At 39.6% G+C, this 10336-nt stretch overlaps 1 pseudogene; it reads left to right on the top strand.

Annotated features, from left to right (window-relative positions):
* Window positions 1-1088: 1088 nt before the first annotated feature.
* LOC102896579 lies at window positions 1089-6928 on the top strand (annotated as a pseudogene).
* Window positions 6929-10336: the final 3408 nt, after the last annotated feature.

The raw sequence follows: 10336 nt of genomic DNA, 5'->3' as shown, positions 1-10336 counted from the left end.
GTACAAGTTCTTTATAAATTTTGGATGTTAATCCCTTATCAAATGTATCATAGGCGAATACCTTCTCCCAGTCAGTAAGTTTCCTTTTCAATTTGTTGATAGTTTTCTTTGCTGTGCAAAAACTTTTTAGTTTGATGTAGTCCCATGTGTTTATTTTTTCTTTTGTTTCCCTTGTCCAAAGAGATACATCAGAAAAAAATATTGCTAATAGCAATATCAGAGAGTTTCCTGCATGTTTTCCTCTAGAAGTTTAAAAGTTTGGGGGCTTATATTTAAGTATTTAATTCATTTTGAATTTATTATTGTATATGGTATAAGAAGGTGGTCCAGTTTCATTTAGTTTGCATGTATTTGTTGAAGAGACCATCCTTAGATTGTATATTCTTGCCTTCTTTTGTCATAGATTAAATGACCGTATCGGCAAGGATTTATTTCTGGTCTGTCTATTGGTCTACGTATTTGTTGTTGTTGTTGTTGTTGTTGTTGTTTTTAATGACAATTTAGATTAGTATAGTTTGATATAGTGTGGATTCCTCCCACTTTGTTCTTTCTCATCATTGCTATGGCTATTTGGAATCTTTTATGGTTTTATATAAATTTTATGACTATTTGTTCTAGTTCTGTGGAAAATACCATTGGTATTTTGATAGAGATTGCATTGAATCTATAGATTGCTTCAAGCAGTGTGGACATTTTAATGATGTTAATTCTTTCTCTCTATGAGCACAGTATATGCTTCCATTTATTTGTATCTTCTTCGGTTTCTTTTTTCAATGACATATGGGTTTCCAAGAACAGGTCTTTTACCATCTTGGTGAATTTAATTCTCAGGAATTTCATTGTTTTTGATGCAATTGTAAATTAGATTGTTTTCTTAACCTCTTTTTTAACGTTTCAGATGAGGCACTGACACTGGTAGAGTCTTAAAGCTGGGGTCAAAGTGTGCTTAATCAAGAGTTAGATCACTCTGACCAGTAAGGACTGAGGCAATGGCTTTGCATTGAGCCATTTCCATTCTATGGCTTCAGGTTCAATAAGGTGCTCTAAATGCATCCTGCATCCTATGTGCCAAGTGATAGATATTTTGAATGGCCTGCAGTATTGTTCCAAGAGGCGACTTGACATCTGCAGTGTATGAAGCAACCTTGGACTCTACCAACATATACAAAGTGGTGGAAATTCATATGAAGCAGGTTCAGGCTGCCATGTTTTGGAAGGGAGCATATATGCTAAAGAGACCTAAAACCATTGCGAAAAACAATGTGGTACAGTGTTTCAATACAATGGTTCATTTCTTCACATGAAGAGGGGATAGGAAACTATAACCTTTAGAGACAGTCAGCAACTCTTGCCAAGGAAACAGGTTTTTGAATACCTGCATTCTGTAATCCAGAAGTCCACTAAAAATTTGGTGCTAGTACTAGTGTATGCTGTGAAGTCTAAGGTGGCACTCACATAATATAGAAGAAGGGATTACAGTTCTTATTCGTAATTCATGTAATACATTTTTTATTTTATTTTATTTTCATAGTCTTGAACTTACCATCTGCACAGACTGCACAGACTGCATAAAGAAGCTCTTTGCCTCTGTGTTCTTCACTGGAATGAAGTTAAAACCCAGTCTTACATGACTGTAGCTCTGTTTATGAGCAACCTGTTTTCAGTACCAATGAGCTGATGGGAAACACTTTTTAGAGATCCATGTTCTTGAACTTACCATCTGCATAGACTGCATGAGCAGGTACTAATGCAGAGGCAGCTTGCTTGTAATTTATAGTAGCAGTTCTTTAACAATTGTTTTATATAGTGTCCTTTGCTGAGGAGAACAGATAGTCACAGCATCTAGCGTGTGTGTCATTATTGAATTCAATGAGAAATCTTTCTGGTGAGAAGGTACTAATATTGGTGTATGTTATGTACTCTAAGGCTACACTCTTAACAATACATAGGAAGTGATTATCATACTTTCCTGTAATTTGTGTAATACATTGTTGATTTGAGCCAACTTTTTTCAAGGATGTTCTTAACCAGAGTGATATTCAAAACCATTCTGTCACAACAGTAGCTGGTTTATGAGGCTACTTCCTTTCGGCACCAGAGAGCTGGGTGGAATCATTAAAGATCCATGGTCTTGAACTTTTCATTCCCACAAATTGCATAATCAGGTACTAAAACAAGGGCAGTTTTTTTGTCATTTATAACAGTGGGTCATTAACACCTGTTCCACGCAGTGTGCCTTTGCCAAGGAGAGCGTAAACCCACAGTGTCTTGCGTGTAGTGTCATTGTTGAATGCAATGAGAAAACTTTCTGTGGAGTAGTGGCTTGTAACTTGTGTCCTCAGCAATGCTGTTCCATAAATATACAGTAAATGTGTTGTAGAATGCATATGGAAATCGAAGGCCACATCTCAAAGACATTTCAGATAAGGCAGTGACACACTGGTTGAGCATTAATCTGAGATCCAAAGTGCTTAATTAGGAAGGTGAATCATTCTGACCAATAATGCTTGAGGCAAAGCCTTGAATTCAGCCTCTTCTATTTCGCAGGCTTCTCTTTGGCATTTTGATCCAAACACATCCTGTATGCCAAGTGCTAAGATGGTGACCAGACTGGATATCATGAACAGGAAATAGAACTATTACCATTAGAGACAGTGTGCAGCAACAGGAAAAGACACATGTATTCCAAAGCTAGTGTTGTATAATCCAGAAATCCAGTAATTGGTGCTAGCATTGCTGTGCGCTATGTAGTCTAAGGCTACCCTCTGAACAAAACATAGGAAGTGATTATCCTACTTACCTGTAATTTGTGTAATGTATTATTGATTTGAGCCAACCCTTTTTGCCAGCGTTCTTGACCGGAGTGAAATTCAAACCCATTCTGTCACAACCATCACTCTGTTCGTGATGTGCCTTCTTTTTGGTACCAGAGAGCTGGTTGGAAACACTCCTTAGAGATCCATAGTCTTGAACTTACCATCTGCACAGACTGCATAAGCAGGTACTAAAACAGGGGCAGCTTGCTTGTTGTTTATAACAGCGGGTCGTTAACACCTGCCCCACACAGTGTTCCTTTGCTGAGGAGAATGGAAAGCCACATGTAGTGTCATGATGCACAAACATTTTGCAACAAAGATATCTACAGAAAGGTGCTTATGGTGAAAGCATGTAGAAATAAAAACTGGACTTTACTCCCACACATACATGTTGTGTACTTGTAATCAGTGTTTGCTTCTACATTGTGTATCCATCGACACATTTTTATGTTAGTTTTTATTAGAGTTAAAAAGTAATTTACATACTGCCATCACAGTGGTATATTATTTTGTATTCATCTATACCTTTATTGGTGAGAATTATGCTTCCTTTCCTATCCTGTATTGCTAGTTAGCTGGGTTTTATTTCAGTTTGAAGATCTTCCTGAAACATTTCAGGTACGTTGAGTTTTCAAACTTATTTGGGTCCTTTTTTCTTTGTTACTTTTTCCTGGGAAAGATTTTATCTCTCCATTTCAAAGTATAATTTTGTCAGATACAGTATTCATTAAGCAGAGTTGGTTTTTTTTCATTCTCAATTTTGAATACAACATCCATCTCACCCCTAGCCTGCAATATTTTTGCTGAGAAATTCTGAGAGTCTAACAGCTTTCCAACTTCTCTCTTGCTTTTAACTTTTGACAATTTAATTACACTGTGCCTCAGTGTAGGCCTCTTTATGTTCAGCCTCTTGGGGTCTTGTGAACTTCTGGAATCTGGATGCTTGTTATTTATTCTTTTTTTTCCAAGATATGTAAAGTTTTTGATCATTATTTCTTTAAATAATCCTTCTACCTCTCTTCCCTTTTCTTCTGGGACTCCCATAATGCATGCATTGATTTTCTTGGTCATTTCCCATAAGTCCCAGAAGCTTTCTTTACTCATTTTTATTATTTTTCTCCTCTGACTAGATAATTTCAAATGACCTGTCTATGTGTTTTCTGATTCTCTTTGCTGCTCAAATCTGCTGTTGATGCTGTCTATTTTATTTTCATTTCGTTTATTGTAGCCTTCAGCTCCAGAATTTGTTTGGTTCTATTTTATGATTTCTGTCTCTAATGAACTTCTCATTTACTCATGTATTGTTTTCCAGGTTTTGTTGAGCTACCCGTGTTGTCTTGTAACTTGCTGAGCTTGTTTAAAAAAATTATTTGGAATCTTTTTGTCAAGAAATCCATAAATTGCCATGGCTTGAGAGTCAATTACTGGAAATGTTTTACATTTCTTTGGCAATGTTATTTTCCTGATTTTTGTTGTTGTTGTAGTTTCTTATAGGCTACCATTGGTGTCACCACATTTTAAAGAGCACTCATCTTTTTCAGACTTTACAGACTGCCTTTTCCAGGGAGAGATTTTCACTGGCATATGGGAAGGAGGTTACTGGGTAAGGTACATAGATGTGCTATGTCCAGTTTCAGGTGTGGGGAGATGCTATCCAAAAGGCATGTGGTGGCATTGGTTCCAGGGGCAAGAAGGGGCATCTGTTTTGGAGAGTATGTGATTGCACCAGTTCTTTGGCATGTGTTGGGTTTCCGATTTCTGGAAAATGTGCAATGTTCTGGAAATTATTATATTGTGGCCCCACATCCAGGGCATAGCTATCCACTTGAGAGACCAAAATCGTGGCCATCCATGCAGCAGTGCCAGGGCTGGAGGATAGGTGTAGAAATTCCAGGTCCAGGGAGCGGGAAACAACAGAATGGGTACAAGGAAATCCTGTCAGCTGAGCTCAGTTTTAACAAAGATTGGAGACATTCTCAGAGTGTAAGGCTGTGGGCATCAATGGTAGTAGCCAGGGCCGATGGGATTTTTCTGCTCTTCTTTTTTCCTACAGGATAAGTCATGCCTGATTCCTCTTGGTGCAGTCCTATGCTGACCCAAGGATGGGACAAAAGAGTCAAACACATCCTATACTTTTTTATGCAGCTATTCTCAGTTTTTGTGCACTTCTGTGTTGCCACAGCTTCTTAATTGTACTCCAGTGTTCTCCCAGAGATATTTCCATTAATAGTCAGGTGTCAGATCATTGTTTTTGTTGTGGGAGAAATACTGGGGTCTGCTAGTCATGCATCTTATTGATGTCTCTCTATTATACTCATGTTTTAATTTACACTTCCTTATAACTAAATGTAAAACATCTTTCACATGCTTATTTTGGGTTCATGTATCTTCTTTGATAAAGTATTAATTCAAAAATTTTGTCCATTTTGTGTTTTCTGATTATAAAGTTCTGAGTATTTGTTATCTAGCCTGGATACAAGTCTCTTCTCAGATATGTAACTTACAAATACTTACTTCCTGTCTGTGGTTTGTGTTTTAATATTCTCAACAGCATCTTCTAAAGAATAGTTCTTAAATATCATGAAATCTAATATAACAGTTTTTCTTTTCTTTTGTGCACTGTGATTTTGTTGTCATATCAAAGAAATCTCCACATTTTCTGCTAGACTTTTTTCTATCAGTTCCATTCTTTTAGGTTTTATATTTAGGTCAATGATACATTTCAAATTAATATATTCTTTATTTAAAAATCTTACAATTCACAATTTATCTTCTAATATTGTGCTACATTCCATAAACTAATATATTATAAAGAATGACAGCATCTAGATTTGTAAATAGAATGAGAACCATTTATTCATATTCCAATTTGCATCAAATAAATCGATTAGAGTCTTCTGCACTTTATTTTGTGGTACAGACTTCAATGAAGAAATATATACTTCACATGTACATTAAAGTTTAGTTAAGATCACTTGTAAAGCAATCTGTATGGAGGGTTTAAATGGTGTGTTAGCAAAGTACTTATTAATCTAAATTGGACGCACTTCAAGTTTTCTATCAACTTTGATCAGAGTCAAGACATTAACATGTGACAGCATTGTTGGAGGGAAGCATTAAAGGCGTCAACTTTAAGGTGATATCAGGCATGAAAAATAGCTGAATGGTAAATTAAAAAATGTCCTTCATAATGGAAAATCAAGAAATAGGTAAACTCACTCTGGGCATCTGCCCAGGGGCTGGCCAGGCTAGGCCCAGGGCGTGCCACTGCCCACCAGGGTGGGGTGGAGCTGATCAGAATAATATTCAACATCAATCCTCTGTATCACCTGACACTATATATTAGCAGTCTGACACCTCTAGTGGTCTGTATGATCAGTGTAAGCATCAAGGCAATAGCTTCTTTGTCCTTGGGTTATTTCTTAAAAATCAAGGAGATTAAGTTGCCAGAAAGGGCAAAGAATTAGAATACTTTTCTGTGGTGGGTTAATGATTTGGATGTGTGTGTATCAAAGAATGAAACATTAAAGCATCTCACAAATGATACCACAACTCTGGAAAGCACAATGACCAGCAGGCAGGCCAGAGTGTAACCCCAGTCCCCACAGGCTGTGGAGGACTCAGGCCCTGTTAACACAACAGTTGCAATTGCCTTTACTTTGGACCCACTCAAACCCTTTGAAGGGTACTCTCACAATGTCACTCATCTGTACTTGACCATGTTAGGGCATCAGATTGAACTTTCAGACATAGAAGCCTTTGAGGAGATAAATATTACCTTTACCCTGCCTGCAGCTTGGCACTTAGATGCCTGTGCCCTTCACAATCACTGTGTACAGGGACAGTTCACATCCTGCATGACCCTCACAGCCAACCCCAGTGTGTCCCCCATCACTGTACAGCCACCACACTGTGTTCCTGACACATAGAGCAATGTCATGCTCTGGTAAAAGAACTTCACAACTGCTAGAGATGCCAAAACAAAATATGCTCAAGATTACAATTCTTTCTGGTGTTATAAGGGAGCCATTGAAAACGTCTATAATGCTTTAAATCTCAAGCTCACAGTTTTTGTTCCAGAGAATGACCTGTTAGGGTGCCAGTGGGTGTGAAAGAATTCACAAAATCAGGAAGCAAAGTAAAACGTTTATTCATTTTACAAGCAAGGAAAGGCATCAAACATTAAGAGTAACACTGACCCTGAAGGGTTAGAAGTTTGAGATTTTGTTGGGTTCTAAAGGGCAAAGCAGCTGGTGTTTGTCAACAGCTGTGTAGACTGGCAAGAAGTTTGATGTTTCTTTCGCATTATCTAAAGCCAGGTAACCAAAATGTAGTTAATTAACTGCAGGCTCCCCTATCTGGGTATCTTTTCCCAGGCCTGTGAACTCAAGCTGAAGAAAAAGAAATATTAGAGGGGCTTTGGGGTCTCCTTGTATCTGTACATTATTTTGGCTGATAGATGGAGCCGACTCTGGCAGGGGCTCAAGGATCTATAGTTTATATATTTTACTTGGTAGCTAAAGCTGGTTCTGGCAAGGGTCGAAAGATTGGTAGGAACTGAGGTGTTTGTCCTTTTACTTTCAAAAGGTCCCCCACCCCACCAAGGTAAGGAAAATATGTCAGACCAAAAGGTACAAGGCTCATATGATTCCCTTCCTACATGCTCTTAGAACAGAGAGCAAGACCACAAGAAGCAAAATGACAAAGAGAAAATTCAGAGACTCAAACAATACATTGTTGGTGACCAGAACATGAGGGCAGTAGGGGGGAAATGACAAATGGTAAGGATGTCGGCTCTAGGGTAACAGTTAAAACCCAGGCAGCAAGTGCTGAGTGCACCGTGGAGAACACAGGTGTTGCGTGATAAGGTAGTGCACTGATTTTTTCTGAGGTTTATAAGCAATGTATCTCCAGTACATTTCACTTGGTAGAAAATACACGCAGGAGCAGGTTTTAGTCTGTCAAACTCAAGTTAGGCGTAGCAGTTACCAGAGATTCCTAGACAAACTGGAATAATTTTTGGATTTGATGGGATTATTTTTAATCCATTCACAGAGATGGTTAGCAAAGAACATTTGAGTCATCCCGGAGTCATTTTGAAATGACTGGCATATTGGTGCATAATGAGAATGTGTCAAACATGCTAATCCTCTGAGTTGAAAACAAGATGCACTCATAAAGGACATGTTCCATTCTTATTGATAAGTCTGACTCTCAAGAGCCAGAAAAGTGACAGTGTAATACATTCTGAATTGGGTTAAAAGAAATATGAAAGTGATAAGAAGGCTGTGAAATGAGATCCAATCCTCATTTATCAATATTTTTCAAGGAATGACATTTTGTAGAAAAATGAAGAGGCTCATCGAATACAAATGAGATTGGGATGCACAATGTCTCCTTGGCCTCAGGATAAAATGGAGCTCTTTGGGAAATAGGCACGTGCCAAATTTTTTATATTAGTTTCTGCCCTGTCAAGGTGTTTTCCTCTGTCTGAAACTCTACTGGGTTTCCCCCACAGAATCACTCCAAAATCTATACAGAAACACACAGGATCTATGAATTCAATGCCCAAAACCCTCCTAAATGGATCATTGTAAAAGATTTATTCAAATATTTGAATAAGGGATGTGTGAAAGGGTGAAAGGTCCTAAGGGGATCCATTGTATGGTGATGGGTCCTACAAAGACTTTCTGCCCATTTCTTACATATTTCAAATTCTATGACTGGCCAATTGGAATGCATGTCATTTTGGACACCCATTTTTTTACAAGCACCAGAAATTCATAAATCCATGAGGCAAAAAAGTGAAAAATGAAGAGAGGTTTACCTTAGAGCAAATAGAAGCTTCTCTACTCACTATTAATAAAAACATCTGACAGAAGCCACAGCCAGGGCCCCTCCTCTGCAATCAGGGCCCTGAACCAAGCTTTGGCCTCACATGGATGGAGCATCCATTAGTCTCAGAGGCCGGGCAAGGCTCCCTCTTCTGGAAACAGGAAGCCCTAGTCAGGTGGCTTTGGCCCTGACCTGTGCAGGCCAGTAAACAGGAGAAGCACCTGGCCAGACGTGGCAGGCTGTGCAGCCCCCACTGGCCATGTGGATGGAATGCACAAAACTTCAAATCATTATTTGGGCCTGAGGTTGGGGAAGAGGTCCATTTGGGTAGATTACTTTTATTAAATTTCTTCTAGATTTTTTAAATTTATATCCTTGATTTAGGCACAGACTGATTGGAAGGTGATGTTAGTTTCAGGTGCACGATGACCAATGCAAAAGTGACACATAAAGGTCTAGTGGTCATCTGTCACCCAGAAAACTATCACAATATAATTGACAGGATTCCCCTCACCTTTTGTTCCTCACACCAAAGCCCAATAAAATATCTCTATGGGAAAAAAGATGAAACACTCACACACTCCTGTAGACACTGATTCAGGCAAAAGACACTTGATGCACACATGCTCATTTGCACTCACACTTAAGCACACAAAACATACCTCCACATCATCAAACACACATGAAAGCACACCCTAACCCTCATCAAAATTTTCACACAGACACACACAGACAGACGCTCATGCAATGTCACATGCCTGGATGGCCACATCCATGTATCCCCACCACCTCCCTGCCTTCACATGCAAGGACAGTAAACACACCCATCCAGGCATTTCTCTGATTCTTTCCCAGACACTTATGGGCATGGCCCAAGTACACTACACCTGCAGCAGGACGGGTCAATGAGGCACACCATGGCTGACCCTGACTGACACAGACACATAAAGACTCCCAAAGTCAAACAAGTATCTCAACTAGGCCCTTGAGCCACCCTATGCCTTTGCCTTGAGCACCCTGCAGGCCTGGGCCTTCCTGCTCAGTCAACTTAACCATATGTCAGGCCTTGCCTCAGGAAAAAGAGGTGTATGTCTGCCAGGCTGACTGTGGGAGGAGGCACAGGTCTCACCATCTGAGCCACAGGCCAGGCTTCCAAACAAATCACCAACCCACATGACCCAAGAACACTGTTCCTGGCTCCCCTGCCTGTTCAGACAGTGCTATTGACAGGAGCCAAGGTCCCAGAAGCTGGGGTGCTTGGTTGGGACACAGAGCCCTGATGTGGCAGAAAATGGTTTTAGGTATAGGATAGGAAAGGGGGAGAATGGGGTGGAATTGAAAAGAATAGGTGGTATGAGGGCAGTGGTAGAAATAGGAGTGATGATGAGGAAGAGGGGAAGGAGAAAATTGGCTGCAACGGTGTAAGAAATCCTGGAGAAAGAGAAAAATGTGCTGGTTGGGGATGCAGGAGTTAGAAAGGACAGGGGAATGGAGGTGGATATTTTTAGTAAAAGGCACATGAAATGGGAGCATCAGGGGAGAGAAATGGGCTCAGAGTGATGGGAGGAGACAGCAGAGGCCTGGGAAGGGGAGAGGTCACTGAACGGCCAGCATCAACTGCATGAACAATAGCTGAGATTTATTGACAGCTCATTTTCCCTCAAAGGAGCCTTGATTGGCAAATT

The sequence above is a fragment of the Pteropus alecto genome, unplaced genomic scaffold (genome assembly GCF_000325575.1).
Source record: "Pteropus alecto unplaced genomic scaffold, ASM32557v1 scaffold201, whole genome shotgun sequence".
NCBI lineage: Eukaryota > Metazoa > Chordata > Mammalia > Chiroptera > Pteropodidae > Pteropus > Pteropus alecto.
This window is presented reverse-complemented; position numbering and strand designations above follow the sequence as displayed.